Consider the following 15398-nt stretch of genomic DNA (forward strand, 5'->3'; position numbering starts at 1 on the left):
ATGCCGACGAAGTGCGTGAATGTGCAGAAGTGAATGATAATGTTATATTTTAAACACTCCTTTCCCCCGTCCCCTCCCTTTACAAACTTAATTTAATTAGCTCACTTTAAAAAAGAGATTTTATGTGACCCATTTTTATAAATAAGTGAAAGTCACTTTTACAATGGTACTTTATGAGCTACCCACTAAACTGTAATTTAAATAAAAGATAAAGAGACTTTGGAATTATAAGTGACTCACTTTTTATAATAGGTGAGAACACTTTTACATAAAGTAACTTTAAAACATAAGTTAATTTGCTTTTTGAAAAAGTAACTCAACAAAAAGAAAAACTTGAACTCAAGACCTCTATTCTCATAAAGTAACTCTCGACCAAGTAAACTAGTTTAAAAGGTTAGTAATTTTTTGAAAGGAGGAAGTTTTCTTTTTTTGGTCACTGAATTATTGGGGTGTGTGCTTACTTGAAAAAACTCTTTTTTCTTACAAAACAAAAAACCACACAACCCATCATGGACATACAAAAAAAAAACAAACCTTATGGCTTGAAGTTAGCTTTCACCAAAAACTAAATATTTTCCTCAATGTTTCTGATTTTCTGAGATCACACTAAGGTGCGGCGGAAAAAGCATACACATGAGAAAAATCATTTCTTTCTATTTCTAATTCGCCCAGATCGCACAGAGTCACAGGACAAGGAGCATACACAGAAATTAAAGGTATAGATCCGGTAATAAAAAAAATAGAGAGCTAAATAAACCGAAATAAATAGAGAGATGAATAACTAAAACTGCAAATAAAGACTGTATACCTCTAAATCTTAAAAATGACGTAGCTAGGGCTACCAGAAACCTTTTCATGTGAAACGAAAGGGATTTCTCACTGGAACAGATGCTCCTAACACAATAGAGCAGTCCTATCGGCCCAAAAGCAGTCGGAAATAGTAGATCTAGGAAACGAAAATCGCATGCACTTGTACTGGCTTCGGATTTAGATCACCAATAGATGCAGCCCTCAAATAGATCTGATACCATGTAGGAATTTACAAGGTAAGTTCTTCAGATAGAACACCAAAGGACACCACTCATAAATAGATCACAAATCAATACACCAATATTCTTAACGTGGTTAAAACCCTCAAAGAAGGAAACAATCCATGGTCTGAGCCAACGCGACCACTTCAGACAATTTATTAATAAAAGAAAGAAAATTTACATAACCTTCTCTCATGAACGGTCGCCCTACAAATGACCCTCCATGCTCTTTAAATAGAGATCATGGACCAATCAAGTGTTATACCACGGATCAAGTGTCGGTAATATCAAGGAGAGAATGAATCTTCTGATCACTTAATGTCTAGAACATATTGTGACTATCGGATTGTAAGTTACAAAAGCACATAGTAAAGAAACACACTTTACCTAACTCTACACTAGACCAAGTTATACTTAACTATTTCCTATGTGTTGGAATATCCTAACATTCTTTACATTTTATTATCAAAAGCATTAACCAAGAACATCACATCAAGAAATTCACAAGAATTATATGAACAATTTATCTATATTACAAGAAAAGCTACAACTATGTGTTTACCAACTACAATTGGGAGTGATACAACCCCAAAACATTTACCAGCCAATACTGGGACGAGCTACAACCCCTGGTTTACCAACAATGAATAGAAAAAGACAACAACTTCTTGAATGAAGTTCAACTTCTTTCTATAACACCACCCTGCCATCCTTAACAATAAAAAAGAGAACAATAATCTTGGGCTCCCGTACCAGGGACAATGACCCACTTACAACAATCCTCAATCCTCTTCAACAAATCACTAACAAGACACTTCCAATGCAAGCATGTCACTTTAATCACTCGATGCTTGCATTCATTTACAATTCTACTATCATTACAACTCTTGTACTTGACCTACTTCCTTAGGCACAAACCAATGTGCCACGAGTCTGCCCTATGTCCAAGTTCTACTAGTCTCGAACTTGTTCCAAGATCTGCGGTCAATACAGTCAGATTTTCACACTTAACTACTCATGAAATTCACTTAGATGGGCCTCAGATAGAGTGTGAATTGTCTTTAGATGGAGGCCACAAGAAGGCCAAATTAGGCCTCTGTCAGATTTGGATAGGGCCTCAAAACAGGCCCTTGTTTCTCCACAAATTTGACTCTAGATATCACAAAATATATGCCCAGAAGACTTCCTTAATCAAAGATCTCGTTCTGCTTGCAAACATTTGAAAAATACTCTTTCTTTTACTCTTGATCTCTCCCTTTTATTCTCCTTTGTCCTATGTTTGTATTTTTGTTTTCTCAAGCAAATTATTAACTCCTTCCTTGCTCATTTTGATGGGTTTTTAAGATCCCATAGCTGGAGTATTTATACTGATTGGAAGGGGTCCCTATTTAGGGGCCAAATTGAGCCAAATTGAAGATTTTTACTTTGAAAGGGAACATTTATTGGAGTCGACTAGGAGGAAAGCCGACTATAAAAGGTGGCTTTAGAGCATTCATACAAGCTCCTTTCAAGGCTGACTTGGACATGAATTTAGGCTAATTCAAATCACAATTTTGACCTTGGTCTAGGGGCAACAATATATATTAAGGGTATGAATATAATGGGACATGAGTTGGATATGCATCTCACCCATTTGGGCTATCAAACTTCAAATTTGAATATTTCTTCAACCAGGAGGACCCATAAGGTGTGCCACTTATCAAACAAAAAGGCGTGATAAGGGCTACTAATCTAGACCGTCTTTGAGCCCACGGGGCTTTGGATTGATGGTGAATGGGTGCGCTGTTAAGGCACTCCTTGCGATAGGTCACTGGTTCAATTCCCCGTGGGTACTTAGTTTAGTCTTAACCTAGAAAAAAAAAAAAAAATCTAGACCGTCTTTGTATTGAAATTCACTGTTTTGTGCACATAAATTACTGAACAAATGCTACCCCATTCACCCTTTAACATCAATAACAATTTCTTCCAACATATAATAAGGAAGGTATCAAAAAATTAATATGTTGAAAAGCACTCAAATTTCTATCATCTTTATATAATAAGTGGATTAAAATTTATGTTTATGAAAGTGAAATATAAATAAAGATCAGTGTTCAAAAGTTAACTATAAAGAGGGTAGAAATGGTTGGCATGGCTAGGAAACAAAAGTTGATTATAAGTATGGGGAGGTTAGAAATGGTTGCAATGGCTTGGAAATCAAAGTTAATTATAAGTATGGGGAGGGTAGAAATGGTTAGCATGGCTTGAAACAGAAGTTAATTATAAAGTTAATTATAAGTATGGGGATTTCAAATGTAAGTCACGTTTTTAGTATGGGGTACTTAGTAGCATCCTGTCCAAAGTGTGTCCAAAGTAAAGGGCTAAGGGCTATGATTGTTAAGGATTTAGAAAACCTCCCAAGGGTGAGAACAAAAAGAAGAGAGATCGTAATTCCTGTCCTGTCATATTTTCAACCTTGAAAATGACCATTAATGTGATGGTGACTGGACTTCTTGACATTTTTTCGATTCTCTTGATTCTTTTATCAAAGACTGCAAAGCTCACGGGTCTAATGCAACTCCGTGCTTATTAGGCACCTGCATTTCTCCCAGTGGCTTGGAAGGTGCACGACTCCACACTGACCATAAATATATGGAGTGGCTGTGTAAGGGCTTCTAAATGCTTTTAGAGGGAAGCAATATGATTTCTGCAGAGGTGGACAACATGATTTCTGCAATTTAGGTTGTATACTACATAGCACAAACTACACCCACAGCACATAAATCAAAGAATATACAGATAGTGATAAACTTAATCTTTAAGTGAATACTTCTTATTGAAATTGATGGTATTTCTGAAATACTTTCCAGCGGTAAGAAGCACTCAAGTAGATTGTATGAGGAATTCATTGGAATGCCCATAAAAAAATATATATACACTTTTTTCTGAGAAGGGGCTGTGTTTCGACATCTAAATGTCATTGTATAAATACAAATTTTTTGAGTAGTCTTTAAGTGTAATTTTTAGTGCATTTTCTGATCTAATTTATTTAGAATTTTTTAGGTATTCATTGAAATCACAAGTTTGACAGGTGAACTCTTCACAATCAAAGTGCCCTATGGGTTTTTGAGGATGCTGAATCCATATATGCAGTCAAAAAACCAGTTTAAACAACACAAATCAAGATTTAGCCACACATTTTTTTGCTAGATTCTGACCAGAAATCTGTTAGAAACTTCAAAATGTCGCACTTAAAAGACTACTCTCAAATTTTTAGATGTGTTGAATAGCACAGGCTAGGTAATCCTTATTTCTTTCTTTGGTATGAATACAATTTTCTTCCTTTCGCCAGAGAGATGTGTTGCCACTGATTTGTCACTGTTAGTGGGTGGCTACAAGTATAGGATCATTTATGACTGCCATGATTCCATTGTTGGGCATAATCAATGTTGAAACTAATCAGTTCTGCAAATCTTCAGATGATAGTAATTCGAGCTTATGAATGAATTTCAACATATCTGCATGCAAAGAAGTGGTAGAGGAAGGAACGGTAAAATGGATTTTCATGATAACTTTGTTAACTACTATAATTGAGCTGACTGAACTGATATGTAGTTGAGGCTTGTACATCTGATAAAGATCAGTGCTTATTCCATTATTAACTTAAAACGAGCAAGCTGTTTAGGTTGTTGCCTTGCATGCACTTCTAGATTAACAACCGAGTCACTGACTTACCAGGAATCTGGATTAGGTGAACTTTTCAATCACTTCAAGGTTTAACTGGTTTTTATCTTCCACAGTTGAGCTGAGTGCATGGTTGGTTGATATCTGTTTTACTGAAAAGGACTAGCTCTTTAGATTTTTGACTTGAAAATAGCTCTGCTGGATTGCATATTGCAACCTAGAATGTGCTGTCGATTACCTGCAGATGGGTAATTTGGCTTCTATGTTATCAGCTAATTTTGTTCTAATTTATAATTGGGTTAAAACCCAAACTTCTAACCTCAATATGTCAGGGCTTACTGCCAAATTGTTAACCTCAGGGCTTACTGCCAAACTGTTAACCTCAAGTGAGGTCAGAGACGATCTATAGCTTTCCTTCTTTGTATACCGGCCCTTTTGCACATAGTAATATTTTTGTAATATGAGGTATGTTTTTATTTAGAGAAAACTCCCGAAGAGTAGATTACTGGGCTGCAACTTCAAATAAGATTGAACTTGCCGCAAAACTATTCTATAAAATGGAGGCTTTCTATTATCATTTTCTGTTTTAAATTGAATAAGGTTGAACTTCCCACTTATCTATTATATAAAATGGGATATTTTTGTAAGAATAATATTTTATTATTAATATTGTTATTTTCTATTTTAAATTGATGATGATATAAAATGGGAGATTTTTGTAAGAATAATATTTTATTATTAATATTGTTATGATAATGGTGGTTATTAATCTCCATTGAATTTGATATTAATTTATAAGATTTTTTTTTAAATGTTAAAAATTATCTGGTTTGCTTTAAAATTTATTTTTGTACTCTAAAATTTTAGGAGATGTAATCATAAATTACCTAGTTTTGATGAGTTAAAAGTTAAGAAGGTTGGTATTATCATAAATATTTTGAAATTCAGATTTAATTTGGAGGTAGGTAGGGCATTTTAAGAGTCTTTCTCATCTTCCACATTTTCCACCTTCTCATGCCAGAAAGACCATAAATTCTTTTGACTTAGGAATTTTCAATGCCTTATTTCATTATGGATTTCATGAGATTTTATTCTTATTTTAGCAAAGTTGATTTGCTTCTTTAGTTAAAACAAAGAGATGCTTTTAATTTTTTAGTTTAGGCTATCTCTTTGTTAATCCTCTAATTTTTAATCACAACACAAGTTCTCCTTAAAATTAGATATAATATTTGTTTAATATTATTGCAACTATGTAAATGTACCTCTTCCACAAGACCACAACTGTTTAGCCAAGACTTGGAATTTTTATTCAAATCACACTTGAGCAACAAGTTGTTCTGTTTGGAGTTTGAAGCAACCTTAACAAGTCACTTGTCTTCCATGCTATTTATCATGTTCTTGTAAGTTAAGTATCTAATCATGACCATGCTTTTAGGGGGGGAGGCTTCAAAGAGGATGAGAGGATAGGGTATTGTTAGAAAATCGGAAAGGTAGAAACATTTTTTTTGTTGTTAATTACTTGTGATTTCTTTGAATTATTATTATATTTCTTATGTTCTTCTTTTATCTCAGTTCATCAAGCAATCACCAAAACCAAAACATGAAGATCAAGGGCACCAGATGTATGCGCACAACTAGGGCAAAACCCCTATATAAGGGAAAACCTAGTCAAGAACTCTTCCTTCAGTAATTCAAATGAGATTGACTAAGACCCTAGACCAACAAACCTTCCTCCTCCACCAAGTCAACTTTTCAATATGTTTTAGCACACAGTGGTCTCTTCCTGTCCAATAGTTTCAACTCAGCACCAACCCAGAAATTTCGGCCCCCATCTTCACCATCAGCTTCAGAATTTTAGCCTCCCAGCGATTACAGAATTCGATCCCTCCAACAACTTCACAACTTCACATGTGTGGGAAAAAGAGAGAGAATTTTGACTTCTTATGCTTGTGAGAGACCTCCTTATCCTTCGCTATCCTAAATTTCCTCTTCTTTCTTAGAAATTCACACTTTTCGTTGCCCATAAACTATAGATTGAACTTGTTGTGAGAGAATGGCAAATGAGGTCGAGTTGCTACCTTTATATAGTGATTCTTCTACCCAGTTTAGGATGACTTGTCCAGTTTGAGACCGACTTGGCGAAGCAGCCCTAATTGACTTATTTTACAATAAATAAATTTCTTCTTTGACCAATAAATCCCAAGAAGGGTTCTTTACAATATGACATGGACAAGGACACTTCAAATAAGCCCTAGAAGCCTTCAATGGAGGCTTTGACCTAAAAACAATTGACCCAAGCATGAAACCCATGCTTTAATAAGTCAATTTATTTAATAATAAATTTTCTTTTTCTTTCTTTTGATAAATACATTTCATTATGAATCAACTACAATTATGAAGACCGACACTAGTTACATTCTTCAACACTCCCTATTAACTAGGGACATATTCATAATTACCTATATCTATAGAAGTACATGGAAATTCTTCAAAATGAACTATGAAGAGTTCTAGCACACTCAATGCTACATACTAGATTCCTGATCGAGGTAATTTATTCAAGTGGGACTAAGGTGGATGAAAGCTTTCAACCAGTCTAAGTACCATCAGGTTTACTAACTAACCATCAACCTAGGGATCTAGGTGCGTATCAAGGTCAAAGATCCAGTACCAACGCCACCCTCGCTCTTCGAGATCTAGACATCAACACATAGACTGACCCAATGTCCTCCCAAGCATCCGTCATTAGATGCTTCATCTCTCCCTAATAAAATAGATATATCCATTTGCCCAAGCATACTTCCTGAGTGTTTCATCCTTCTTTATGGAGAGATTTACATGTTTAAACACAAACCCCAATCAACAGTAAACTTTCAAATATACATATATAATTAAATGCAAACCTTCAGGGTCCTCAATCATTCTGATGCCACTTATATCAATTTATTCATATGCAACTAGTTGGAAGCTTTTCTTCTTTCATTTCTTTAGCAACATCAAAACATCCTCAATACATTGTATCACTTTCATTCTGTTGTAGATCTGATCCAAAAATATATGAGAACAGAAATAACCCAAGAACAATAAGATTGAAATAGATAGAAATGATTCTCTTTATTGATATCAAACCCTTAAGGTAGGGCAACACCATACATTCACTCCTTAAGGAAGGAGAATACTCCACAAGCCATATGCCTGTTCATACAAGAATAATTATCTTCCTATCTCTCCATGTGGAGTCTCTAGCCTCTATATAGGCCTCATACATACAATACCATGCATCATTACCATGGTTCCCTCATACCATCAACTAATACCATGGGCCCATTACATTATTATTAACTACTTGTGGTCCCTTACATGACATGGGTTAACCACCTTATTTATTACTATGGCCCATCCCATTATTACATTATTACCTTGGGTACCTCCCTTGGTACCCCATATTATCCCCCCTAGGTATATAACATTCCACCCCCCTAAGCATGTTTTGTCCCCGAAACATGGGAAGAACACAAATAATAAGATCTACTCAAAAGAGTAGTCCACTGATACCATGCACGTGCATCTAGCCATCCAAGAGAAAGGTGAACCCTCGATCTCGCTGGTACCTCGCTCGCTTGAGATGGAAGTTGACCGTGGCAGTTCTTATGTGTTGATGTGTAGTAGGTGGATCGTCTCTCCTTTCTATCCATCATGTGACTACTTGGTTTCCATCTTGATGGTTGTCTTGCAGGGTGATGTGGGTGATGATATGTTGAAGTTTTAACCCACGATGACTTTTGCTTGACTTCACCCTGCTGTGGTGCCTGTTGTGGTGTCTTCTTTTTTAATATGACTTCAACCACTGAGCCCTCCTCTGATGTATCATCACCTGTAACCTTTTCTTCTGTAACCTCTGTTTGTGTTTGATTGTCGATCATCAAAGGCTCATCATCTGATATGTCAATCCCTTGAACATTTTGTGCTTCAGCCTCCATGTGCTCTACCTGTTTATGGATGGAAATATCCTGTAATGTAATTTTCTTCTTTTTATACCATAGCTTCAGGAATTTCTTCTGCACATTAATATTGATAGTACCCACGGATTCCATCCAAGGATATCCCAAAACAACATCCATATTATCCATCTCTGAAGCATAAAAATCACCATGCAACACATATTTATCCAAAGAAAGCTTCAAATCCTTATAAATTTGAACATCCTTATCATCAACCTGTGTATGTTCAATTTGTTTTGCTGGGACTTGCAATTTTTTTGCCAAATTAACACTGATAAAATTATGTTTACAACTAGGATTGATAGAAACAATGATCTTCTCTTTCTGAATCAATCCATGAATCTGCAATAAGGATATACTAGTAGGAAATAACCCTTTAGGTTCCATGGTTTCCTTCTTTTCTGTAAAAATAAAATCTTTGCTAGGCAATGTGACCTGACGAGCTACCTGGCAAGCCTCCTTCCACGTGGGAGGGTGGTGAAGTAGAACTTGAGCTTTGATGGCTTTTTTAAGACCGCTGATAAAACATTCCTTGAAGAATGCATCTGTGAGACCCTTAGTGCGGAAGGCTAAGGCTTCAAAAGCGGTAATATATTCATCCACTGTACCAGTCTGTCGGAGCTTAGTGAGACGACCCAAAAAAGAGTCTTCCTGTTCAAAGCGATATAGGCCCGCCATCACAAAAATATTGGCGAAAAATTGAAATGGTCACAGATCCGTCAATATTGCTCAGAATCCCTATTATAACCTATTTTTAGAAATGGAACAACCATTCTGCATCTGCCCATGTGATTAAAATCCTGATCCAGGCACTAGAATTCCAGATCTGCTTCTGCTACTCTCTCGTCGTCACCCAAAATGTCTGCAAAAAGAGCTGATTTTAAATCAGCGATATCTCCCTCATCCGGACTCCGATTCGACCGATTTTTTTTTTGAAATCGGGTGTTTTTTCCCAAAGAATACAGATCTACAATTAGATTTTGCAGATCTTGCACCAGGGCTTCTAGATCTGCGCCGCAAACTCGCTGCCCTGAAAATTGTCTGCAACCCCACTGATTTTTAGATCAGCGATATCTCCTTCATCCGGACTCCGATTCAACTGATTTTTTTTTTGAATTTGGGTATTTTTTCACAAGGAATACAGATCTGCAATTAGATTCTGCAAATCTTGCACCAAAACGTACAGATCTGATCTGCAAATTCGCCACCCAAAAAATCCCTGCAAAAAAAAAAAAAAAAATTCCACGGTTTGCCCAAGAAAGTGCTCTGATACCAATTGTTGTAGATCTGATCCAAAAATATACGAGAACAGAAATAACCCAAGAACAATAAGATTGAAATAGATAGAAATGATTCTCTTTATTGATATCAAACCCTTAAGGTAGGGCAACACCATACATTCACTCCTTAAGGAAGGAGAATACTCCACAAGCCATATGCATGTTCATACAAGAATACTTCTCTTCCTATCTCTCCATGTGGAGTCTCTAGCCTCTATATAGGCCTCATACATACAATACCATGCATCATTACCATGGTTCCCTCATACCATCAACTAATACCATGGGCCCATTACATTATTATTAACTACTTGTGGTCCCTTACATGACATGGGTTAACCACCTTATTTATTACTATGGCCCATCCCATTATTACATTATTACCTTGGGTACCTCCCTTGGTACCCCATATTATCCCCCCTAGGTATATAACACATTCATTCTTCAATTTCTTCTTCAAGGTATCATGACTATCATAATATGCCCTCCATCTTTATTGGGGAGATGTACTCTTTTCTACTAACCATGCTCCCTCTTAACTTGGGGAGATCAAAATTGGAGAACCTATCATGGATTCTTTCCTTTTTACAACATCAAGGTTATCTTGATCATCTTCAACTTATGAATATCTTTGAAGATTACGTACCTGCAAATCTTCAACAACAAGTACAACCAAATACATATACAGAGGCATGAAGTTAACTATATCAAAGTTATGTCAATATAATGGAAGCATCAAAATAATCAAATACTTTAGACATCAAATACCTAAACTTAGTTAGATTGATAATCATCAAAAGTTACATACTCAACTTCTAGACTACATCATCAAAACTTAAAGCAATTCAATCAAAATATCAGTCTCATTATATCTAAGGCCTTAATATTATTTTCAGAGATAGACACCAGTGTCTACCATGATTTATTGCAAACTGATTCCATCTTCGAGACACAAAGCCTTCGATATCAGTAGTTAAATAAAATCCTACCATGCATTTAAGGTTTCAACAACGTTAAACTCTACTCTGGTTTGTTGCAAACCATAAATTTTATTATCAAAACTAAATCATATCGGAAAACGATATTATCATTTCCTAGAATATCAATATTCTACTAGGGCTTTGTTACAAATCCTATAATTCACAAACTATGAGCATCAAAAATTAGGTTAGCATACTCAATTATATATATCTAGGATTTCATGCAATAACATTTCTCATCAATAAACATAAGACACAAACATCAAAGTTAGAAATACAATGAATTTTCTCTAGGCTAGGATTTTGATCAAACATACGAACATACACCTAGGGTTTCATTCCTAAGATCTTGCTATAGATATTACACAGGTTTAGTTCATAAACCCTAAATTACCAAACTCTAAGGATCTAGGGTTTCAATACATGACTTAGATATTGTGATATTCCTAATTAGCTATGGCTAATTGGAATATTCGATTTTGTTCAATTTTTGCCTTCTATAGTTATTTGTAAATAAAAAAGTGAGGAAGGGGGACATAACTCACTTTAGAATAAAAAGTCACTTCCTAGGCAGCACAACGTTGTGACTTAAAGGGGAGCCAAGGGGCCCAAAGGGGGAAGCAGAAATGGAGCCCATGTAGACACATGGAGAGACTGCGCAGAAGTGAAGAACACGTGGCAAGAGGAGAAGCACGCAGGAGGAGGTGAGCCTTGGGATTGTGAGAGGCAAAGGCTATAAAATAGAGAGGAGCCCCTCATTTTGGATCATTCAGTTATGTGCATTTTGAGCTAGTCGTTTCAACTTCTAAGCACGTTGGATGTTTAGCTAGTCTGTAGCACTATTTAGTGCATTGAGTGTCTCCGTTCGGAGATATCACCCTTAGCCCCGGGGGACTTCGAGTGCCTGCTCAGGCAAGGTATTTCCATTAGTATTTCAGTAGTAGTTTTATCAGCATTTCTGCAGCAGTTTCATCAGCATTTTGGAGGACTGCGCAACAATTGGAGAGGGACGCAATTCTTTTTGGTTGTAGTGCTGGATTGGGGTTTTGCTAGGAGATTGAGTAGGGGTCCAGCTCTTGTCTCATTAGAGGATTTTGTCAGGGTTTTAGGCAGAGTTTAGAGGGGTTTTCTTCAGTGGTAGCAGAGGGCATTGAAGAATTGCGCAGAACCCCAAGAGGGTGTTTTTCAGGGGTCGACCATTCCAGGAAAGCTTTCTGGCTTTTTCTAGGTTTCTTGAGTAGAGCCCGATCCAGAGTTTCAGCTTTTTTCGAGGAGGGGAGCAACCCCAAATCATCATTTGTTTTCTAGCAGCAGCAACAGCACAACAACAGCATCCACGCAGAGAAGCCATTCTTGTCATTCTGAGAGTATTTCTTCACTTACCTAGTGCAAGTCGAGGTGCCATCTATCTAATCACCTCTTGTACTCATTTTATTGCTCAGTATAATAAAATGGCTTAGCATTTCTTGTGTATCTTGCTTATATTTCTGCTTATCTGCAGGTTTTATCATTGCACAGTACAACAGCCCTTTCCGAATCATTGGGCATGTGAATGAAGTTTGGGCAATCATCACAGCGTCTGTCTCAGAGCAGTGTCAACCAAACTTGACTGTGCTGAAGAGTGTGAGTTGAATGCAGCTTCTCAATGTGTATATATTGTAATGACCCTTTGCAAGTACTATTGTGGAATCCATGAAAAATAAATTCTCTCGCTCTAGAACTTCGCTATAGTAACTTAAAGTTTTAACAATACAAAAGATGGGGACCTGTGTATACTTGTTGGCTTGTTTGTATAATCTCCAGACTCCTGTAGATCCTTACACGATATTTTTATTTAGAACCTATCTAAACTAGTACCAAGGGCATATATTTAAGTTAAAACTTTTCATATGACGACCTTTTGTCGGAAGCTGTTCAATTTCATTGATGAAATGCATTCGTATTAAAAACATAGCTCTATAAACCAAGATTTCAATGGGATGTAACTTACCAGCCAGTCATTATGTTACTAGTTTTAATTTTAAAGCCTTAAAGGAGGTTGAAGGTCTGGATATTTTATTATTTTGGGCATATCACTTACATCTTTAGGATCTGATCTTAAATACAAACTGTGCAAGAGGAAGTTTGTAATGGTCGAGGTCTTCTATACATCTGAATTCACTTGCTATCAATAGACCTTGTCATGATTCTCGGTCTCCCTTTTAGAGCAAAATAGTGGCATCTTCAGAGATCTGAAGAAAAGTTTGTAACTAATTCAGGGCACGTTGACAAAGCTAAGAGATTTATCATTTATGTGTAGACTACAGAACAATTGAGCATAGGTTTAAAATTTAAAATTATATCCTTTTCTTTCCTAAATGCGGAAGGTATTGGAGTCTAGACTATTAGTTGAGTGAATAGATTATAGAAACACTTTTAACTTTAGGAGCAAAGGATTTTTTTTCATTTCTTTTTTTATCATTATGTTTTGACTCTTTCAATTCAAACCAAATTGTCATAGTGGACTCAATTAATAAATTATATTTTATATTTATAAGTTTTTAAGACTCTGACGCTCCCCCACGTTTCCTAAAAAATGGTGGGGAGCTTTTGCATAGGCCGCTCCCGTGCCCCCTCGCTCCCTCGCCCCCTCGTCCCGAAACCTTGGTGGAACATTGGGTTTCGCTGCTCCAAACAGGTCATCGTGGAATTTTCGCTATAACTTTTTTTTTCTGCGACGTTTCAGAAGCTAAAAAAAAACCCATTTGAGACGAGATCGCACTAAAGCTCAAGTCCGAATTTCATAGCTTTTCGCGCTATATTTGTGGAGATATGATCTGAGGAAGTTGGTCTTTTTGCAGACTCCTGAATTACATTCCAAACAGGTGACCTGGGGAAAATCTTCATAACTTTCTCTCTGAGCATCGGATTGAAATTTCATAAGAAGGTGCAGAAAGAGGACGGATTGTAGTTTCTTGTAGATATTTTTTAGAGCCAAAGGTCGAAAAATTGACACGTGGCACTTCATACAAGTTCGCTCTTCTGGAAAGGTCTATAATAAGGTCATCTTGGGAGATTGTGCATAACTCTTTCTTGGAGAATCCAATTTGGATCAGACTAGTGGCATTGGAAAGAGAACACAGAGCACTACCACAGGTCGAAATTTTAGAACTTAAAGATCTGAAAGTACAGAGTTACAGTCATTTCAAGATCGAGCTCCTAAAATCAAGAAAAAGCAAGATGAGGAAGTTTGATGGCAAGGATCCGGTAAATTGGATACTTCAGATGGAGCAATATTTTGATCTACATGATGTACCACTGTTACAAAAGGTATGTATTGCATCTTCATATTTAGAACCAGATCAATTTTTATGGTATGAAGGGCTTTGTTCTCGTAAACAACTTGTTACGTGGTCAATTTTCACGGAGGAAATGATAGCACATTATAAGGATATAAAGAGCAACACCTTCTTTAGAGCAACACCACAACAATTGGAAAGAGTAAAAGGGCTTTGTGACATAGTGGAAAGAAAAATTATGGAAACCAGGAAGCATACCCCTCACAACTAAAAGTATGGAAGTGTTGTTTCTCCTAGCCTTCCACAACCTACAAGGGTTACACCACAACAATTGGAAGAAAAAAGAGAAAAAGGGCTTTGTTACAATTGTGATAGCAAATGCACTAAAGGTCATAAGTGTGCTGAGAAGAAATTATTTTACATATAATATGAAGAGGAGGAAGAAAAGGATCAATAAACATCAAAAGAAAACGATATACGCCAGGACCCCACCCCAGAGAAAGAAGAAATGAATTAGACCATATCTTGTAAAGCATTGGCAAGAATTACCACTCCTCAAACTATCAAGATAGAAGGACATATCAAGAAGAAAAAGGTGCAAGAAGTGAAAGATCACAGCGAGAAAGAAGAAATGAATCCAACCATATCTTGTAATTCATTGGTCGAAATTACCACTCCTCAAACTATTAAGATAGAAGGACATATCAAGAAGAAAAATGTTCAAGAAGTGAAAGATCACATCGAGCATCAAGAAATGAATCCGACCATATCTTGTAAAGGATTGGAAGAAATTACCACTCCTCAAACTCTAGAGATAGAAGGACATATCAAGAAGAAAAAGGTTCAAGCAGTGAAAGATCACATCGAGCATCAACGACAAGTTCTCCAAATTTTAAAGGATAACGCCACTTCGGTGAAAAATCAAACGAAACAACAGGTAGATCAACATCGTAGTGAAAAATGTTTTGATGTAGGTGATTGGGTATTTTTACTGCTACATCTCAAGCAAGCTATTTATGAGAAGGAAATGTTGGCAATACTACATGCACTTAAAAAATGGCGACCTTACCGAATGGGAAGACTCTTCAAGGATGAGGATGTGGAAGCATTGTTGTGTGCTATTTCTATTATCCAACCAGATTGGATAAATGAAGCAAGGGATGAA

Source organism: Pinus tabuliformis, chromosome 6 (assembly GCF_031772625.1).
Source record: "Pinus tabuliformis cultivar Carrire ecotype Pingquan chromosome 6, CPIR1, whole genome shotgun sequence".
Taxonomy (NCBI): Eukaryota; Viridiplantae; Streptophyta; class Pinopsida; order Pinales; family Pinaceae; genus Pinus; species Pinus tabuliformis.